Source organism: Lagenorhynchus albirostris, chromosome 5 (genome assembly GCF_949774975.1).
Source record: "Lagenorhynchus albirostris chromosome 5, mLagAlb1.1, whole genome shotgun sequence".
Lineage (NCBI taxonomy): Eukaryota > Metazoa > Chordata > Mammalia > Artiodactyla > Delphinidae > Lagenorhynchus > Lagenorhynchus albirostris.
Window position 1 is genome coordinate 9,760,641 of NC_083099.1, and position 16,623 is coordinate 9,777,263.

Sequence of the window (16,623 nt, forward strand, 5' to 3'; positions counted from 1 at the left end):
TTCAGAATATTTAATTTAAGATAATTTAAGCTCAAATGTATAATTATGAAGTTATGACTCCTAACTGTATAGAATTTGAAATAAGTCATATAATCTTTCTAGATATTTTTCATAATTAGGTGAAAACAAGGCATGAACTATCTCCATTTGAATTTCTTGCTAATACTTGCAATTTATTTCTAGAGTTATTCCTTAATTGCTGAAAAAGAGTTGGTCTGTCACATGGTTACCCATTATTTTTCTACAGTATAATATGTAATAAATTTTAAGGATGCATATTCAAGAAATAAATGTTGGTTAAAAAGTTTTTTTTATTATGTAGGTTTCAGGTGTACAGCATTGTAATTCAACATCTGTATACACCACAAAGTGGTCACTACTGCAAGTCTGGTTTACCATCCATCACCATCTCTTCATTTGTTTTGCTCACCCCCATCCGCCTTCTGGTAACCACTCATCTTTGTATCTATGAGTTTGTTGTTTTATTTTGTTTGTTAACTTTTTTTTTAAAGATTCCACATACAAGTAAAATCATATGGTATTTGTCATTTTCCCTCTGACTTATTTCACTTAGCACAATACTCTTAAGGTCCATCCATGTTGTCTCAAATGGCAGGATTTCATTCTTTTTTATGGCTGAGTAGTATTCCCGTGTGTTTGTGAATGTGTGTGTGTGTGTGTGTGTGTGTGTGTGTGTGTGACATCTTCTTTATGCATTCATCTTTAGATGGACATTTAGGTTGTTTGTTGTAAAAAATGTTGCAGTGAACATAGGGTTGCACATATCTTTCTGAATTAGTGTTTTCTTGTTCTTCAGATAAATACCCAGAAAAGGAATAGCTGGCTCATATGGTAGTTCTATTCTTAATTTTTTGAGGAAACTACATACTGTTTTCCGTAGTGGCTGCACCAATTTATAGTCCCACAAACAGTGTATGAGGGTTTCCTTTTCTCCATATCCTCTCCAACATTTATTTATTTATTTTTTTGTGGTACGCGGGCCTCTCACTGTTGTGGCCTCTCCCGCTGCAGAGCACAGGCTCTGGACGCGCAGGCCCAGCGGCCATGGCTCACGGGCCCAGCCGCTCCGCGGCATGCGGGATCCTCCTGGACCGGGGCATGAACCCACGTCCCCTGCATTGGCAGGTGGACTCCCAACTACTGTGCCACCAGGGAAGCCCTATTATTTTTTTGATAATAGCCATTGTAACGGTGTGAGGTGATAGCTCATTGAGCTTTTGGTTTACGTTTCTCTAATAATCAATGATGTTGAACCTTTTCACACACCTGTTGGCCATCTATATGTCTTCTTTAGAAAAATGTCTATTCAGATCCTTTGCCCGTTTGTTAATCGGTTTTTTTTTTTTCTGTTTTTGCTTTTTGTTTTTTTGACCTTGCCACGCAGCATGTGGCATCTTAATCTCCTGACCAAGGATCAAACCTGTGCCCCCTGCAGTGGAAACTCAGAATCCTAACCACTGGACGGCCAGGGAATTCCCCAGGTTGTTTGTTTTTGTTGTATGAGTTCTTTATATATTTTACATATTGTCCCTTTATCAGAAATATGATTTGGAAATTGCTCCTCCCATTCGATAGGTTGCCTTTTCGTTTTTATGATGGTTTGCTTCACTGTGCAGAAGCTTTTTAGTTTGATATAATCCAAAAAGCTTTAAAAGGGCAGCTTACTAATAGTGTATGTGTGTTTGTGTGTGTGTGTGTGTGTGTGTGTGTAAAGGTAGAGTTGATTCTTTGGTGGATTCAGTGTTTATGGAAAATAGTAGCTGATTAAACCTAGAAACTTATTAGAATTAGCTTTCCTTCAGATATAAAATATGCGCTCCTCTAACAAAGGTATGAGGTTCTGGTTTGAGCAGAAGCGTAAGGTCCTTTGTCCCCTTTGTAGTGCTGGATATGCGAAGAAGTAGTATAAACATGGTGCGTTCTTTTCAAGTTGAATTTTAGTGGGATATTGTGTAATGGGAAAGAATTAACACAGTTATTTAAAAATAATACTCAGTGCCAAAGAAAATTAATGGTTATTGTTAACAATTTTGGGTTCCATTCCCAGACCTCCATTGGGAGGTCATTTCTATTAGGGTACTTATTAGGGGGATTTCAGTGGGAAAATTTGTGATTCTGTGACTTTGGATGTTAATCTCTAGGTATCAGTTATTTCAGTCATTAGCGTTTCCCTGCAGTAAGCTCAAGTCCTCTTTTGACAGATATAGAAGTAAATTGCTAGCCTTTATTTCCTCCCAATTTTAGCTATTTGCAAATGTTTATGATAATGAATTTTGGCTTGTGACTTGTTTTTATGGATGATATAAAAAATCTTTGTAGTTTGCCTTTACTTAAAAATATATTCTTAAAGAAAGTGCATTAATTTTTAGTGTTATCTTACTTGAAAATTTGCTTACTTACTCACTTTCATGTTTTAAGTAGAGATCAGGAAGTACCAGTGAAAAGCGTGCAATTATGGGAACATTTTCTATACACGGATGTGTGTATGTATGTAGGTATGTTTTTAAAACCTGCTTTTTTTCTCTCCACAAAGAAGACTTGAAGCAGCTAAGGAGAATACAAACAAATGTGGTTATGAATAACTTTAAATAAAAACTCAAAAGTCACTGTGGGATATTTAATTTTTCTTCTTCTTTATATTGGAATGGATTGGTGGTTGGTTAAACTTGGTGTGAGCTGTCAAAATTTTAAATTATAAGGCTAAATATTCTCATAGCCTGATGTTTGTGTCTGGCTGAAATAATGCATTAACAAAAATAAACTTCACTGTAAATTTCCAGCTTAAATCCATTTTTATTGTAAATAACCAAGTTAGAATATTTTGTGTCTTTTATCTGCTCACGCATTAACTTTGAATCAATATAGCTGTGGAATAGTTTGGGGAAGAATTTCTTTTTTTTTTTTTTCTAAAGGATGATCCAGAGATATATTCTTTCAAATTTAAGGTCAGCAGACATAGTGAATGAGGATGGGCAGAAGGACGTTTGTTTTTAAAATTTATTTATTTACTTATATTTTTGGCTGTGTTGGGTCTTCGTTGCTGCGCTTGGCTTTCTCTAGTTGGGGCAAATGGGGGCCACTCTGTTGCGGTGCGTGGGCTTCTCATTACCGGTGGCTTCCCTTGTTGCGGAGCATGAGCTCTAGGCGTGCAGGCTTCAGTAGTTGTGGTGTGCGGGCTCAGCAGTTGTGGTTCACGGGCTCTAGAGCGCAGGCTCAGTAGTTGTGGTGCACGGGCTTAGTTGCTCCGCGGCGTGTGGGATCTTCCCGGACCAGGGCTCGAACCGGTGTCCCCTGCGTTCGCAGGCGGATTCTTAACCACTGCGTCACCAGGGAAGCCCCAGGGGAAGAATTTCTTATTTGGACCTTGCCCCTGAGATTTTCTAAATGCCTTGAACTTTTGATTCTTCATGGTTAAGTATGGATGACAATTTTTGCCTTGCTCAGCCTTTACCTTACTTTTACCTGATCCAGTTTTAATCACTCAGCCCAGTTTTTTTCTATTTAAATTCTTTTCCCATAGCCCATAGAGGTAGCACCATATGAATCTTATTCAGATCCAATAAGCGGTTAAATATCTTGCTAAATTGTTTGAATTTGGTGGCACTGAATCAAATAGGTTAATACATCATTTCATTTAATTTGCTATTTATGCCTAATGATTGTCCTTTCAGTTTCATGTGATGGAGACTGATGGTAAGAGGCAGCCGTTGATTGGATTTTGGATATCTTTTTATATTGTTGCATTCAATTTACATATTTTTTCTTGCATATTTTTGATGCTGTTCACCATGTTCTTTCACTTTCTAAGCTTTTAGCCATTATTATATCTGTTCTATAAAACCCATAAGGGTATTGTGATGCTTCAAATAGATGTGTGTCAAATATTTGAAAAGTGACCAAACGTTTATACAGATGTTAGTTATGATTCTTTCTCAGGAGGCGTGATGCCATAATTTCTGTTTTGCCAAGTAGATGTGAATTTATATTTGTTTCCTGCTGGATGTCTGAGCAGGGTCTTTTAAATGAACTGCATTTAGAAATAAAAGATCTGTTGTGATTAGGGGATTTAATAGGTAAAGTATGCTGAAGTATTATGTAGCTCACTTCCCATTGAAAGGAACAGTTAATGGAATTGGAATCCTGTTCATTTCAATACAATTGAACATATATTCAGTCTCTGCTAATAAAAGTTTGGGATTTTTTTTTCATACAGTTACACATTAAAAATAACTAATAAACTAGATACAGTTTGGGCAGTATGGACAGAGTGTTTCCACTGAGAGGAAATCACTAGCTCTTGAAACTTGGTGTCTAACTTTCTTTACTAAGTCCACTTGTCTCTATTTTTGTTTATTTAGAGTACATCTAGAGCTTGAGTTCTTAGATTTTTTAAAAAATGATGGAAAATGCTGGTTTGGAATTGTGTTGCAGTGATTGTGGTGGGTGTAGCCTCTACACTGATAAGGAGTTATCCAGGTGTTTACCTGTATCTTTACTTTCTGTTTCTTTTTCTTGCATCTTGGATTGTCCATCTGCATCTTCATTTAGTATGGAAAATTTTCAGCCATCATCTATTTGAACATCATCTATACTCTCTTTTGTCTTTTGTATTCTTTTCTAATTTCGATCTGTTTGTGTTTTAGATTGTTGCTGCTCAAAGTGTGGTCCTCAGGTCAGTACTGGTCTGCAAACTGATGTTATTGGTCTGTAATGAACCAAGACAAATTCAAAGTAAACATTTAGAAGCTTTTAATAGCAACTTGATATTAAAATGACATCTAAGCACATGATTTTTCAAAAAGAAATTCATGTTTACTGTATTTTATAGAAGTTTTTGTCTGCAGTAGATGGGCCATTTAAAAAATGGTCTTTCATCACCGATAGTTTCAAAAGTATATATTTTGTTAGACCTTCTTATTCTATTCTTTGTATCTCTTAACTGCTCTTACATATTTTCTTTCTTTGTCTTTCTGAACTGCATTTTAGATAGGTTTTAAAAGTCTTTCCGTTTACTAATTCTCTGTACTGACTCTACTGTTTAAACTTTTACACTGAATTAAAAATTTTACCTATGTTTTTTATTTCTTGAGTTTTTATTTAATTCACACACATATTTTAAGCATTTCTATTACTTGAAACATCCTTATTGTATAATCTTTCCAGTAATTGAAATATGTGTACTCTAATTCTGCCATTTCTTGTTTATGTTGGCCCTCATTCATTGTGTCTGTTCTGTGATTTTTTTTTTTTTTAATTGAGTAGAATTTTTTGGAAAGTTGTTGGATTCTTTGAGGCCTGGATTGAAGTTATTTTCTTTCACTGAGAATTTACCTATGCTTCCTCCAGGTGACTAGGGATACTGACAGTTTAAGAGCACTTTAAATAGATCTCCACATGAGATTTGTTGGCTTATGCAAGTAGTGTGAATTTAGTCTGAGAACCTTTGTGAAGTTTCCCCTTTGTGATTACAGTGTCAAGAGAATTGATAAAACATTCTTGAAATGACAAAATTATAGAGATGGCACATAGATTAATGGTTGCCAGGGGTTAGGGATGGTGCTTTTGATAGACTTTTTAGGGTCCATCTCCTGAGCCTCGTGTAGATATTAAGATGTAAGATCAGTTTCAACAGTTTTAGGTACATACTCTCAGAATGAAAGCTTGTTTCCTAGGTTTGCTTATTCTACTTTCATTGTGTTTATAGCTTATGTGGATAGGGTACTTTCTTGCTAGCTAAGCAATTCATTAAAACAGATTTTCCCACTAACGTTAAAAAGTTGTATCTAGTAGTATCAAGGTATCTAGTCTGCCATACTGCTGGAAATCAGTGACCCATCTGTCTACAGTTTAGTCTTATGAAGTATGTTGCTATTTTTGCCTGTGCTCTCTTGTATTTTTGTTAAACTATTTTATCTCTTTGGTCCATCAGACTTCTTGTACAGACCCATTACAATCTATACCCAGTTATGTTTTCTCCTTGGTTTCCCACTATTCCTTCACTGGTGATATTATGGTTTATTAAAGACATCGTGTGTTGTAGCTGCCATTCTTTCACTCGTGTCATTCTATCCTGTTTAAATACTATCTCTCCTTTTGACTCCAGCCGCTGCTTCTAGCACTGTTGGCATTTTGGGCTGGATAATTCATTTTTGTGGGGGGCTGTCTTGTGCATTGTAGGATGTTAGCAGCTTCCCTGGCCTCTACTCACCAGGTACAAATAGTACCTCCCATTTTCTAACAGTTAAAAGTGTTTCCAGATGTTGCCAAATGTCCTTTGGGGGCACCATCTCCCGCGGTTGAGAACCACCGTTCTAGCTCTATATGAACTTGGCCTCAGTTGAAGAGCCTTCTTTGATGATTCCTGCCTGTGGCTTTTACCTTCTGGATTTTCTGTAGTACATATTGTCTGAATTGTACACTTGTCCCTATTACATTTGGTTGTGAACTTCTTTCTGTCTCTTCCTCCCTGCCCTCTGTGTGTGTGTTTGTGTATTTGTGTGTGTGTCTTTCTTGTTTCCCTCAAGTTCTAGAGGGTGAGGACTATGTATTTTACCTTTTTATTTGTTTGCAATTTTGGTCAACCCCATATACTTGTTAGTAGTTTTAAATATATCAATCTCTTACTTTTTCCTTATTTTTTCATTTTTTTATATGGTAGTAATGGGGCTTTAGGAAATTGAATCATTCTAGAAAATGTGGAGAACTTTGAGGCATTCTAAATTGAGACTTTACTAATGGTAATGTTGAGACTTGCAGATAATAAATTAATACCAATGTAACAATAGTGTGTATACTCAGTAATAACTCTGGAAAATTCAAGACAATGCAAGATAGTTACAAAGATATAAGAAACTTGTAATTTCTGTTAGATAGATCCATTATATAAGTAACCAGAAAAATGTGCAGTAGAGTAGCATTAAGAAAAATAGACTCAGAAATATAGAAAATGGAAGGATTTGTAGAAGCATGAAGTACAAATGATTAGTTCTACAGAATGAGATGAGCAAAGTAATCAATATGTCAGGGTAAATTGTTAGGAATGATGGATGTAGCATCTGGTTAGGAGTGAGTTGTGTAAAGCTGATAAATGTGATATATGAATGTTAGTAAGTTGAAAACAAGTTGGGCATAGAGAGGTTGGCTTCTTACTGCTAACTCAGGAGGAACATGTATATTTTGCCCCAGTTGGGAAAGATACAGCGCAGCTATAGATCCCCCCCCCCCCGGCTTTTTTAAATTATCACCAAGTTCCAAGTAACAAAATAAATTAAAGCTTGAATCTAATTACCTTTATAAAGTGCTTTTCCTCATCTAGGCCAAAATCTTCATGAAAAAAATCAAAAGCATAATATGTTTTCATTGTAGAAGAATTAGAAAGCAATGAAAGTTGCTTCCCAAAGCCAAAACCACTATTATCATTTAATTCTGTTCTCTTGATTTTTATATGGTCTCAGTTTCTCTCTAGATATAGATATAAAATGTGCCTGTATATAGATATCAGTGTATACTGTGTGTATATGTTTGTAAGTATGTATATTTATTTAAAATAGGGATTATTTTATATGAAACGTGTTATAGCCTATTCTTTTTCATATAATATTATGAACATTCTTCCATATCTGTAAAAATTTTTGAAGTGTTATTTAGTGTCTACATAGCATTCTGTTCTGAGATTATCCCCAAATTTATTTAACCATACACCTATTGTTAAACATTTAGATTTTCTTCCGTAAATATATATACACACACATATACACATGAACGTACATATACACATAGTTTTTTTTTCTAGGTCTTTTTTTAAAAATTTTTTTATTGGAGTATAATTGCTTTACAATGTTGTGGTAGTTTCTGCTGTGCAATGAAGTGAATCAGCTATATGTATAGATATACATGTTCCCTCCCTCTTTGACCTCCCTCCCACCCCCACCCCCACCCCACCCCTCTAGGTCATCACAGAGCACCGAGCTGAGCTTCCTGTGCTTTATAGCACGTTCCCACTAGCTGTCTGTTTTACACATGGTAGTGTATATATGTCAATCCTAATCTCCCAGTGAACCACTCTAATGAAAATTTTGAGTACATCTCCCATTTTCTTTGAAGAGTTGTTACCTCCACCATAGTCTGCCTCTCATAATTCTCTCCACAAAATCGTTCTCCCTGTCTTCCTTAATAAAAAGAATCCCAATTCTATATGTGGGCAGTATTACCAAATTTGGAGACTGTGTTTCCTATCCCCTCAAGTGGTTAGGTGTGGCCAAAGGACTACGTTATGGTTGCGAAGCTGTAAGCTGAAATATGAGCATTAGAAGAGAGTGAGATGGGCCTTTCTTCCCCTTCCTTCTTGCTGCTCCCCATAGCCTTCTTGGAGTGTGAGGTGACTTTTAATAGAACAGTATATGGTAGAGCAAAAAGATGGAAAGAACTTGGATTCCTAATATTTGGAGCGGCCACATCAGCCTTTGATTGTCCACTTCTAGACATTTACATGGGAGAAATTCTCTCCCTTTGTTTTTTTCCTCTCAAGTCATTGTGTTATAATTATTAAAAAATTTTTTTGTCTTGGGAAGGATATGACCTAACCCTAGCTGATAAAGGATGCCATTGTTTGATGCTCTGTGCAATAATGTGATGGGTCCAATATAAGGAAACATGCATTGTGTCATGGTAGATTCTAGATCCATGTTGAAAACCAAAATCTACTTTGAGACTGGAGAGAGATTAATTGGCATTGAAAGGGAAATACTTGATATGTATTTTCTGGAGTTCTTTGATAATTATATTGCCGAATTTTGTTCTCAAATGATTTTAATAATTACCACAAATATTTCAGAAAATGTATGACAGCTTTTAGGCAAAAGAAATCACTAAGTATTGAAGATTATTAATTGTAGTGTATCAAAATAATCTCTTAAAGCCCTATGAATTTGTAATATTTATTAGATATCTTGGCTAGTCATTTAGACAGAGTTAGTTCATAAATGTGACTTTTAATGCTCTCATTAACTTTATTGGAAGAATTTTGACAAATGAAATTAAAAAAAATTTTAATTTATAACTTTAGATGTATTTTGGGGGTATTGATTCTAAGACAGTTACTCATAACTTTGGTGAAAGAAGTGAAGGATACACATTTAATAAGTTACTAGACTATTTTTTGAGAAGTTTTAGGTTTATAGAAAAATTGAGCAGAAAGTACAAAGAGTTCCCATATACCCGTTCTCCACAGTATACACATTTTTATCCAGGGTGTTCCACACACATAAAAAAAGACTTTATATCCCTGAACCAAATGTGTCTTATTTTATAACAGGAAAACTGCACAGCCCTGAAAGACCTTTTACGCTAACCCAGAGTTTCCCACCCTCAGCACTATTAACACTTTAGGGCAGATAATTATTTGTTGTGGGAGACCATCCTGTGCATTGTAGGACGTTTAGCAGCATCCCTGATCTCTACCCACTAGATGCCAGTAATACTCTCTGGTTGTGACAACCAAAAATGTTTCCAGACATTGCCAAATGTCCCTTGGGAGGCAAATCACCCCCAGTTGAAAACCATTGCTCTGACCAATTTTCGAAGCTTTAGGATTTGCTGTATTTTTAAGGTGGGCTCAAATTGAAGGAGCTTGTAGTTCAGTGACCCTTCACGTGAAGTGGTGTAGAAAAAGTTAGAATCTTCCTGCCCCTTGGGGACCGCAGGCAGCATACAGACTCCTGCTGAGCCTCATTTTCCTTGATTGTGAAATAGGTAAAATATTACCTAAGTTGTTTGAGAATTCATTGAGCTAGATTATCAAAATATTTTAATTTTAGTTTCTTTCTCTTCAGATGTTGTGCTATACTGTTTGGATTTATTCCCTTGAAAGTGTCAAACACTCATTACAAAGTTCTTATTTCTGTGGGAAAGGCTATCACAGTTTAGGATCTGCTATTTATGGACTTCAAGAGTACTATACTGTGGGTGGATAAAAACCTGAAATAAATGTTAAGTGAAGACTGACTTATGAGGTCAGTTGTGTTTTGTCTCTTTGTGGTGCTCCCATTAGGTTGTCACAGCATTCACATTGTAACAGTTAAGTGATCTCCTGTGTTCTTTCAGGGACTGTGAGCTTCTCCATTTGTTGATAGCATTAGATGTCAGCCAGTCGCTTTGACCTTCAGAAGTTTTTGTCTTCACATCTGAAATCCCTCCAATTGTAACAGCTCCATTAGAGGAAGCCAGGCCTCTATCAGCTTGTGCTTAGTCCACTTAAGACTTCTAAAAACTTGACAAAGTTCACAACTAATAACCTCCACTTCCCGTTGCTACTTTACATGTAGAGTTATAAAGCATTGTTCACCAGTGAATGAAATGCTGTCTATAATAATTAAGCTTATTCTAACTGTTCTATCCCTTGCAGAAAATTTCCAGACTTGGTGAAGATAGGAGAGCTATCAGAAAGACTATAGCACTATTGTACTGTAAGTATTGCTTTGAAAAAGAACTGTAAATTAAGAATATTTTAAGTATCCAGTTGTTTGGGGGAAAATATGTTAGGCAGAGTTATTATATGTAAAATATAGAAGAGGATATATTATAATCATGTTAATAATTTATAAGAACTAATCCTATGCAGTCTTTTAAAAATTGAAAATGTGTTCTTATGTACTGAGATGAGGATTTTACAAATAGCATTGAAAAATATTTCTAATTCTAACAAGGATTGATCTAGTTTATGTACATTTGCTTATTTAAAACTATCAGAATCCAAAGAATCATTGTAGTTTTGTAGGTTTGTGATTTGTTTGGGTGACTTATTGTTTAGGTTATTTTGCAGAATTATTTATTTGCTGATTTATTTATGTATTTCATTATTTATTTATTTGATTATTTAGTAAATTATTTATCTGATGAATTATTAATACATCTTCATGACATGCTTTAAATTATTTATAACTTAATTTTGAGTTTATTGCTTTTAGTTGCTGCATTGTTACTGACTAGTTTTGATTTTTTTCTTTGTGGTTCTTTAAAATTAAAGTATTAGCTCTAAGGCAAAAGTATATTCATTGCAATGCCCAGGGATTTTTTTAAAAAGTAATTTATGGTAGTGATAAAATTTCAGTTATGCTTTGTTTAGTTCTAAATATACCTGTTTAGGGTTACCCATGATAGAATATTTGTTTGTTGTGTGCATACTTATTGTAGAGTCACTTACAAATTAATGATATAGCCTATAGCCTGTAAAGTGAGACAGAACATATAAACCTCAGTCCACATTATCCTTGGTATCTCTAAACGGCAGGTCGGTATTTCTTACTTCCTATAGAATAGATAATGGAGTCTTAGTTATTTTATTTTAGTGGCAAAGCTATTTTACTACTGGAATATTTTTAGGAAAGCTCAGAGAAATGAAGTCCAACTTAGATTTGGATTCCTGAGATATAAATTTGATGTAGCCCTTTGTTTTTTTTAAATACCTGTTATATGTGTATTTGGAAAGCAGCATGATGTTTATATAGATTTTTATATCAGTCTTAGTGACATACTTATTTTATACCATATCTCTTATGGAAAGTTTTATACCACTTTATTTTAATGAGCTAAAAATGTACAAGTTCTTTTATAAATGCCAGCTATAATTTCTCTGTCTTTACCTAATAATTCTCTTATGTGAAGTTTCTGTTTTTAACCAAATAAAGTATTTCTTCTTAGTTCTGTTTCGTAAGGTAGCACAAGTTATTAGTGTTCTCTTTTTGAATGGGTTTAATGAATAAGTTAAAGTAATTGTTTGGGTTAAAGGGTATCATGTGTACAACATAGCCTTTCTCCTGTGTTTGCTTGCAGTGAATTACTGTGTACTTTACAGTTTTAACATTTCAGAGAGAAGCAGCGTTGTACATTTCAAGTTGAACTATATGCTGTTGAAATATAGGGAAAATGACCTCTGTAGACAGGTTTCACTATAGAATTTTTTTTTTTTTTTTTTTGCGGTACGTGGGCCTCTCACTGTTGTGGCCTCTCCCGTTATGGAGCATAGGCTCTGGACACGCAGGCTCAGAGGCCATGGCTCACGGGCCCAGCCGCTCCACGGCACATGGGATCTTCCCGGACCGGGGCACGAACCCGCGTCCCCTGCATCGGCAGGCAGACTCTCAACCACTGCGCCACCAGGGAAGCCCTCACTATAGAATTTTAAACTGTGCATATGTAAACCCAAATTTCTTATTTTGAAATATTGACTATATTAACGTTTAATTGGGATATTGCTTTAGTATCTTCATATGCTTGCCTTAAAGGAAGCGGTTTCATTTGATTTATATACATGGATTTAAAAATGTGTTTATTGTACATATCTGTGACTCCTCTGTTCTCTAGATGAACAGCCACAGATATTGTTAGAGATGGACTTTTATTTTAAAGTGTGCTTCAGGATGCCACTGTGGACTTCTTTCAGAGAAAAAAGCTACCTTGTCCAATGTTGAATAAGACCTCCTATACTAGTTGTGTAATATACCCAGCCCACACTATAACATGTAGCTGTGTCATCCAAGTGATCTTTAATTGGAAGATACAGATACACATATGTGCACACACACACATGCACACATATGTGAAATTGTCTCCTGAATAATTTCTTAGGACTTGTTTTTGAAAAGAGATGTTGATGGATTGTCATAATAGTAGCTAGCATTTAGTGAGCACTTATTATGTGCAGGCACAGTGCTCACATCATCTTTCACGTGGATTATTTGTTACTCTTTCCAGTGAGAGAAGTACAGTTATTATCTCCATTTTATGAATGAGGAAACAGAGACCTAGTAACTTGCTCTTTGCCACACAGTTGACAGTAAGTGATGGTGCTGGAATTGGGACTCATTTAATGTGACTCCCGAAGGTCCTTCTTAGCCCATTACAATTCTGTAATGTAGCTTTATTGTTGTTTTAATGTAGTTTTATGTAGTTTTATTTGTTGTATTACATTACAAATCTGTAATGTAATTATGCTACATTAAAATTCTGTAATGTAGTTTTTCACCTGAGTTGTTTTCATTTGTTTGTTTGTTTATGGAGACTGTAGTTATTTATATCTCTGATAGACTTAACTTGCTAAGTATATTCAGTTTGTGTTTCATTTGGTCATCTTTTTTAAACAGTAGGTAGTACTTGAGCTTCTTGAATTTTCTGATTTGATTCTTCTTATAATCCTGTATAGTGGATCCGAATTAAATACAGAAGAAGAATTTGTGCCTCAGGGAGACTGAATGTTTGCCTGGTGGAAGTCTAATGCTCAGATCACTTCTTTTGACTCTTAAGCCCAAGACCATTTCCAGGGCTCTGTTAGGTCAAATCTTGGGTGATGTTGGTGTGAGTGCCATAAATAATTGCATCTCTATGAATGCCAGGACAATAGGCGTAAACTAGTACCATCCTGGGCAAATTGGGACCTCTGGTCACCCTAGTAACATCTCAGATTCCTATTGAGTAGTCCCTAACAGTGTTTATAATGCATATTTAAGAGCAATCTTAATTCACATGCAATATTTTAAAAAATATTTATGATAAAACAAATGTCTTTTATGGCCAGTATTTATGTGGCCATGTTAGCCAACCTAGGCAGTTTGTGTTTATGACTTTTATGAAGTGTGACTCTGATGTTTTACAGCTTTTGGAACCTATTTTCAAGGTGAAAATAAAGAGGAGGTATTACTATTGGGAACAGAAAGATGAGTATGGCAAAGTTGGTCATAATATAGTATATAGTTGTAAAGTTGTAAAGTTTTTCTTCGTATCATACATTGCAGGATTTTTAATACTTGTTTTGCTTTGTAAATCTTCTGATAAATGGTATATTTGACATTGTACGGAAAACTAATTCTATTTGTTATATGTTCAGAATTTATAATTTTATGTTAGATGATCCAGTAGTGTTTTTTTTTCCTTGAAAAATCATGTTACATGTCATTTATATTGATAAGTTGGCAGTTTGCCAAAGCATTTTTGAAAACAACTCTTTTTCCTTGCTGAAATTCTGTGTGGGAAAATAGGAATCTGTAGAAGAGAGTTGCTTAAAGGTTTTTGGTTTTTGTATAGTTTTCTTTTTAATTCCTTCTTGACATGTATTTAGTAAAGTCACAATTAGGTATTAAATTTAAATTTCAAGTTGTTTTGCATTTAGAGAATAGATGACTTGTTAAGTTGAACTAGGTAACCACACTGGCATATTTGTATTTTAATGAACATTAAAAAGAAAAATTCTTATGCAGTAGTTCTTATTCATACGTATGTATAATAGCAGCACTCTTTTTGTTCAGCAAGGCCTGTTAGGCCTTGTAACAAAGGTAAGAGCTTCCGTATATTTTGCCTCGAGTTTGTCACAGTATATGAAGCACTTGGCGAGATACTACTATAATTGTAAGAGTAATAACATAGCTTATGTGTTGGCTCTGAGAGTACCTCCTTTATAATTATGACAAGTAAAAGTACAGCCAAAGGTCACGTTAAGCACAGAATTTCTTTCACACCTCATCCGTTATGTGGATAGTCTGTGAAGTAGTTTGCATCCTGCACTGATATTTTAAGACAGCAACCTAAGGTTGTTCCCATGTAAGTGTTTGAAATATCTTTCCCTTACCTCCCGTGTGGTTGCAAAATTTGGCATGAACGTGTATTTGAATCCTGCACTAATTAAATAGAACCTTATTAAATTTAGAGTTTGCAGAGTAAAAAAGGGGACTCTTGTACTGCATGGATTTCCTAGGGCACTAGATAATACTGACACATAACAGTCTTTAATAATACTGAATCCTGTCCTGACTAAATTCAGTGTCTTAGTGTTGACCACCTTAGTATTGATGCTGCTCAATGAAACACTAAACCCAAACCACACAGCAACAACAAAAATAGAAAATAAAATCACACAAATGAAATTATAGAAGTATGCCATGCCTATACATGTACAATCTATTGATTAGATTCTATTTTTGACTTTAATTCAGCTAAGTAAAAGTTGGAGTATTGAAAAGGTCATATATAGGAAAGCTTTCTATTAAAAAACATATAAAGAGAATATACATCTGTTCTAGAGTGGCTAACAAATCTCTTTAAGTTAGCCTCAGTACACAATACCAAAAAATATAGGCTGAAGAAAGAATGTTTGGAAGAGGATAAAATTGCAAGTTATAATTTTTAGTATAATTGATAAAAATGTTTCTTTCTGTTTTTGAAACACATTTTTTCATATAGTTCCGTACCATAGCATGCTTCTTTCTATAAGACTTCTAGAGTATGATTTCCAAACAAGGGTGGTAAAGCCCTATGAGGGGAATTTGGGAAATTAAGGAGTACTTTAGCTGGTCACAATAATTATAAGGAATGTTTCTGGCATTTGATGGGTGGGGATCAGGGATGCTAGGTGTCCTGCAATGCATGGGACAGTCTCAGACTACAGAAAACTGTCCTGAGAACCACATAACTTTTGAATGTCTGCTTGCTTAAACTCTCTTCAAAGATAATACTTCAGTATGTAATATTACTGACAGTTGTTTGTAAGATGTTACATGAGCAATCTGATACTTTAGGGGAAGTTTGTGTTGAGGGGAATCTTAAGTAGAATAAAGAAATTCTCTCAAAATTGTATGTACTTCACACATTCTTCCACTTCCTGATTTATAGCATTTCTAACTAGGTATTTCGGTTAAAAGTTTTCAGTTCAGCAATGCAGTTTACTGGAAGCTCTGTTACACTGGTTGCAAATATGTAACAGGATATTTAAGACTCTTTTAATAACAAACTAAATTTTAAATTAATGGATCTAAATTAAATTATTGAATTTTATTAGTTAATAAGGATTGTTTAGGTATTTCACGATTGCCATCCTAAATGTTAAAATTTTGTTTTTAGAATGATAATAAATGCATTGTTAAAAATATATTTTAAAATGATTTATTTTTATGTTATATTTTTATGTTGTACCGCTATTACTCTGGTACCATCTCCAATAAGCAATCTATTATACAAACTCTCTGTAACTTCTTAAATTTCTTTACCCACTCCACTGGCAATATTTTGGGGGGATATAGTCTTTATTGTAGTATTTTAAACTACTAGAGACTTAATTCCTTGACAGCGTGGTAGGTTTTCTGGGATAGGTTGTAACCGCAGTGTAACAACCTTAGTATAGGTAATTATTTTGACACTACACCTAGAAATAAAACCCAGGTCAGTTGTACTAATAACCACATTTCATAATTTTCTCTGTTTCAACAGTATGTAATTTGTCTTGACCTTTTAATCTTTATTTCATTTAAGCTTATTTCTATCTTTCTCTTTCATATTCAATTTAATTTTTATCTGTAATCACTTATCTCAATACTAATTTTTATTCTAGAGTTCTCTTATACCTCTCCTGTTTCATTTTTTTGGTACTTACAGAGAATGACTTGTGATCTTTTTCCTCTTAGATCCAAGCTTATTTATTATATATAGATGCAAATATGTGACTGTTTTATTTGCTCTTCTTAAGTAGTTATGTCTAAGCATTTATGTAATGAAATAAATAATTATAAATTTTTAATTAATAACATGGTTTAGAATTAATTTTAATTTTGTTTTTTTTGT

At 34.5% G+C, this 16,623-nt stretch overlaps 1 protein-coding gene across 1 annotated transcript in view; it reads left to right on the top strand.

Moving 5' to 3' along the window:
- Window positions 1-16,623, top strand: part of TBC1D5 (TBC1 domain family member 5) — a 543,452-nt gene that overhangs the window by 43,834 nt on the left and 482,995 nt on the right. The window contains exon 2 of the mRNA XM_060149553.1: window positions 10,424-10,484. The gene's annotated coding sequence lies outside the window, so the exon portion shown is untranslated. The remainder of the gene's footprint in view (window positions 1-10,423; window positions 10,485-16,623) is intronic.